We start from the raw sequence: 6,000 nt of genomic DNA, 5'->3' as shown, positions 1-6,000 counted from the left end.
TATGGGGGAAAAAATATAGCCAAGTTACTGAGGGGTGCACTTTAAACTGCCGCTAGACTGCTGCTCTCCCATGCTCCCCCCCCCCGACTACTTTTTTCAGACCAATTTAAGCATGCTTAACCCAATCCAACTTTCTCAGCCCTCAAGAGGGTTTGGCTGTGGAGTGTTTGTGTGTGCGGATTCGAGTGCATTAGAAGTAGTCTCAGACCATGAGCCAAACTGTAAGTATTTTAGGGGATTTACACTCCGTGTTCTGAGTGGTGCCTGTCTGTATTTTAAAGTGCTACTACCTTTACCTTTGCCTGCATGCCTCCAAGGGTTTTTGACAATGGTTGGCCAGCTGGTGTATTGAGACCACACCCTGTCATGCTGACCAGCACCCGCTCATTGTTTCCTTGTACTCCTTCATCTGTCTGTATCCATCTGTTGCCTCTTGGCTTGTCCTTAGATTATAAACTCTTTTGGGCATCAATGTCATTTTGTTTTGTACGGCACCTGTGTTTATCCATGACCAACACGAATGCAATACAAAATAACACGAATGGTTAATAATAATGTGTGCCTGGACTACCAAGTTTTAGGATTATGTCAATTGTACTAGGTACTGGGACTGCGCTGTTGTGATAGCACTTTCACCTCTGGGTTCTGGATCCATGCCAAGGTCCAACTCCCATGGGGGACAGCAGGGAAATCTGCTGAAAAAAAAGACGGTCTGAAGTGGAAAGACTGGGAAGACAATCTACGCAATAGAACTCCATACCCTCAGAATGATCTGGAGACCCAGTTCCACGACTGACACATAGGTCCATTCTTCTCCTGGGAGGGCTGAAAGCCAGCTAAGCCTGGTAACCCTCCCCTGGACTGGCTGCTAAGAGCCACACCCTAAGGAAGAAGGAAATAGGGATTCTGACCCTGTGTGTCAGGGTGCCTTTGGAGCGAAGTCACAGAGAGATAGCCGTGTTAGTCTGTATCTTCACAAAAGAACAACCCAGTCATGTAGCACTTTAAAGACCAACAAAATAATTTATTAGGTGATGAGCTTTTGTGGGGCAGACCCACTTCTTCAGATCTGGAGATAGAGTTGTACTGGAAATAGTACTAAAAGTGATTTGGCATGATGATTATATAATAGAGAGACACAAACAAAAATATTGAAATGAAAACTGACAAATCAGGTCCATAGGAGAGAAGCAGGGCAAAGCAGGGGGTGGGAGAAAGAAGGGGGAGAAAATTACTTACTGTAAGTGTCTATTAAGTGACTTGCCTGAGATCACTATGAACATCAAAGATGGGGACGCTGTCTTTGTAATGCGTAAGATAATTGCCTTCTGTCCTATGCACCTGATTTGTCAGTTTTCAGAAGTAACTAACATACCTGAACTGGCAGGCTTGAGGGTATGAGCTGATTCCCTACGCACTGTGGCATCTCCCATCTCTGTGGTTAACTGGAATGTTTTGCAATCCTCTGACTCATCAGGTAATAGCCACGAGCAGAGGCAGAATATTGGCCACTCATGGGCCAGTGGTCTAGCCCAGTATGTCAAGGCCTGTGGCCTGGCTTTTGGGCCATCTGGCCCAGTGCTGTCACCAGTCTGAGCTTATGCCATTGCCACTGAGTGTTTTTCAGTTCCTCACTTCTGAAGCCATAGGAAAAGAACAGTGAGGTGAACTGGGAGGGGGAAGGGCATATCCTGGCATTGTCAAAATGAAATCAATGGCAAAACTCCTACTGACTTCAGTAGGGCCAGCACCTCACCCATGGGGTACAACAGATCAGATCCAAATGGACTCTTCCCCAAACTGGGCATAGAACTAGAGTGTAGCCAACCTACACAGTGGTGGATTAGCCACTGGGCTGAAGGGCCTGTGCCTAGAGGCCCCAGCCAGCTGGCGAGCCCCTAGCTTTGGCTGTCTGGTGGATAGGAGAAGCCCCCACATCCCCCACCCCACCCCTGACAGAAAGCATGGGACAGTGGAAACTCCATAGCACCCCCTCCAATCCTGTGCCCAGCAGGAGGTCCCAGGCTGGAGGAAGCTCTTCATTGTCCCCTCCCCTCACATCACAAATCCACAGCAGCAGCACTGGACAAGCAGGGAAAGCCCCTATGCCCCCCGACCTTGTCCCTGTAAGAAGTTGTGGAGTGGCAGGGCCCCATTCCCTGGCAGCAGCACCAGGTGGCCAGGGCAGAGGTGACCCCTCAAATCCCCACAACACCTGTCCCTGGCAGAAGCTGTGGAATGGCTGCAGTGCCCTCCCCGATCTAGCAGAAGCCTCCCCGGAGGCATCCCCACCCCATCTCTGGCCAAGGTAGGCCACGGGGCCCTGACCTTGTCCCTGACGGAGTCTGGAGGCAGGGGCAGAGGGAGCTCTGCACCCAATTCTGCTCTCCGGCAGGAGCACCAGGTGAACTGGGCAGGAGATGCTTCAGCTCCCTAACACTGGTCCCTGCAGCAGCATGGGGGAGGGCAAGGGAAGCCTCAGCAATCTCATTCCCTGCCGCACCTTGGGGCCGTGGTGTGAGGACAGAGCTTCACTGGCCATGGGGGTCAGAAAGGAGCAGCGGCAACTGGTGAGGGGGACTCGATGGGGGCACTGGCTACTTACACACCCCCCCCTCAGCCCCCCAGCCCCTCCCTCACTCTGCCCCACATCGCCCCCACCCATCACTTTCTCCAGAAGTGCAGTCCCACTTTAGGTGCGTGGCGGGGGGCAGCTCTGCTCCAGGGGAGGGGCAGGACCTCCCCGCACTCATCAGAAGCTGTGTGAGGCTGACGGTGTGTTGGCGGGGGGGCGGGGGGTGTGATGGAGAAATGTGTGTGTGATACCCCTTGAGCACTCCCACCCCAGCCCCTAGAAAGGAGTAAAAGGGGGCGGGGGCACCCGGCTGTGACTCTTCTGCTAGGCGGAGCTGGTAGTAGTCAGGGCCAAGGTCAATATTTGGGGGTGCCTCTCCACCCGTCCAACACAGAATTGGCTCAACCCCCCACCCAGTAACCTGGGAAAGTAACACACTGCCCCTGGGCACCTCTGCAAGGCAACACTTCCCCACCCGCAAGCACAGAGTCTGAGGGTGGAAAAGAAACTTTTCATAAAACGGGGGATGGGGAGGCAACTTGGCATCAACTTGGGAAAACACCGCAAACAGCTCATCAGCTGTGGACTCGCATGTGGCTGAGGAGTCCAAGCTTTGAACGGCATGGGCGGTCACAGTGGGGGAAACGGAATTGTCCTGGCTCTGTTGGTGTGGCTGCTGCTGTTGCTTTCTTCCTCTCATGAGTAGCAATGAGGCATACGCGTTGCTGCTCTTCAAAGTTGTCATAGGCGTGTCGTATGAGAGCACGCCAGCCTGTTTGGTCTTTTGCATGCTGCTCTAACTGATCTGGTTTTAAACCAGCATGCGCAATGCTGGCCTTCACGCAGTCTTTATATCGCTTGCGAGACCCACCTTGATTCCTTTAGCTCTGGGAGAGTTCACCGTAGAGGAGTTGCTTAGGGATTCTGGACTCCTCCATTCGTACAACGTGCCCTGTCCAGCGAAGCTGGGCTTTCAGAATCATGGCTTTGATGCTCGTGGTTCCTGCTCTGTCCAGGACTTCCAAGTTCGTAACTCTGTCCTGCCATCGAATGTGCAGTATTGACCTCAGGCTGTGTGTGTGGAAGCGCTCCAGCAGTTTTATATGTTTTCTGTACAAGGTCCAGGTTTCACAGCCATACAGGAGACAGAGTTCATAAACAAAAACCAGGAGTAAAAGTCTCACCCCAAGTAGGTCGGGCAAAGTCCTTTTCCTCTCAGGTTCTTAACTCCAGCAATCTAAATGTCCCCTTCACACGCCCAACCCTTCTCTGCACCTCACTCACAGGTGCTGCCCTTGGTCAGAGCAGGCCCAGAATTCAGGGGTACAGCTACTGAGTTCACCTCCCATCCTGGGGAGGGGGGGCTGTGGTGGTGGTAAAGAGTATCTTTCTCTGCTGGTCTCTTAACATTCACCTGCTCCCTGATACCTTCCTGCTTGTTGCTTATCAGGCCTCTCCACCATTACCACCCTGCTGGCTGTCAGTCACTCTCTGCTGTTGTCCACTGCTTGGCTGTGACTTTTGCCCATTAGCCTCAAGTGATTTCAACTCTTAGCCAGAAGTATAGAAGAAACACGACTCCAACACAATTAACATAAAAGCAGTCACGTAGCATTTTAAATACTAACAAAATAATTTATTAGGTGATGAGCGTTTGTGGGACAGACCCACTTTTTCAGATCTATAGCTTGAGCGACTATTGAGTCTGTTCTGTTAAGGCTATGATCTGAAGAAGTAGGTCTGTCCCACAAAAGTTCATCACCTAATAAATTGCTTTGTTAGTTTTTAAAGTGCCACATGACTGCTTTTTTGTTTTGATAGAATACAGATTAACACTGCTATCTCTGTCACTATTCAACAATTAACATAAGAGAGACACCTAATGATGTTCACTTAGCTCTGTTTGCAAAACAGGAAAAGAAACCAGGCTAGATCTATGACCTATTATCATAATAATCTAACCATCTCCCTTCCCCTCTTACTGATAGTTGAACCCCTGCTTAGGAAGGTTCTTTCAGCTAACTGTGAGCCCCATCCTGTAGACCAGTTTAGCACAATCCTACTGTTCTACATTCCCACAAAATTACAAACAGTGGTAACCATATTTTAGCTAGCTCCACACTTAATACAAACATAGCTGGTGTTGGGTCACAAATTTAATTTATTACAATGAGCAAAATACCAAGAAATATCTAACAAATCTAAGCACAGCAGGAGCAAACTGTATTTACATAGACACACTCATGAGTTCTCTCCCATTCCATCTCCCAGCTTTCATGGGAAAGAGGCCATTGCAAGTCTGATTCAATCAGTAGCCTTAGGGGCATTTTTTAACCCCTCAGGTATGTTTGTTCCCACATACATTAGTTATAGGCTTCAAAGAAAGTGAAAACATTCTCAAGCAAATCATCTGCTAAGAAATGAAAGAGATGAGGAGAAAGGCATGACACAGAGGAAAGGTTTGAACCACAGCCCTGGAACATGCTGGGCAGAGAGTCACACTTCTGTAATCTTTTGAAGTAGAAAAAACCCTGGGCAACAAAAAAATTGATGCCACTCTACCGCACTCTGGTAATCTCTCCCAGGTCTCTGATTGCCTTGCCTATTCTGGGTTGTTAAACAGAGACAGAGTTTGCACCACTGAAGTCTGGGCTGCTCTGAGAGAAATTCATTGGTTGAAAGAATAAAATAAACTTGGTGCACTTTTTTTTTTAATGATGCCAAGTGTTGCTAATTATTCTTATGACTGTGTCTTTGTTAAGAGCTGACCATGTGCTGGACATGGCACAAAATGCAGTCACCCTCACCGCAAAAAGCTAGGGCGTTGGTCTGAAGTCAGGAAACCTGAATAATATTTCGAGGTCGGCCCCTGACCTGACAGGGGCTCTTCAACAAATCATTTTTTCTGGTCTGCATAGGCTTTTATATTGTGCTGATTAGTATGTATCCCAGAGGCTTGCTGTAATGTATTAAGCATCATGGCTTCTCATCTAGAGCATGCTACATGATCTTCCTTCCTCTCCCCTGAGGGAGAAGTGTGTGCAGTAGAGTGTCTTGATGTGGTAGAGCTCAGTGGGGTTTGGGTTTGCTTGTTTTTAATACAAAAATACCTGTATTGTTTTGTGTTTATGTAAAAGAAGGCAAGACCAAAGAAGAGTTAACCTGGCACTTGGAGCAGAAAGTGGTGAGAGTGGTGTTGGTCCTTAATTAATTCCCTGTGGGGAATTAATTCCAGTCTCAGACCGCCCCAAAGAAAGTTCTCTTGCAGACATGGACAAGCTTTACTATAATAGTTGAGCGTGCCATTGATCAAAGGTGCTTTAGATGGCCTTGACCATGACCTCAGGCCACAGAGTGCTCTGAAGCCAAGGCTTTTTGATGGGAAGCCGCTGGAAGAGAAGTATGATACATTCACAGTTGTCTGT

This window comes from Carettochelys insculpta, chromosome 5 (genome assembly GCF_033958435.1).
Source record: "Carettochelys insculpta isolate YL-2023 chromosome 5, ASM3395843v1, whole genome shotgun sequence".
Lineage (NCBI taxonomy): Eukaryota > Metazoa > Chordata > Testudines > Carettochelyidae > Carettochelys > Carettochelys insculpta.
The sequence above is the reverse complement of the archived record's forward strand: the minus strand, read 5'-3'. Positions refer to the sequence as shown.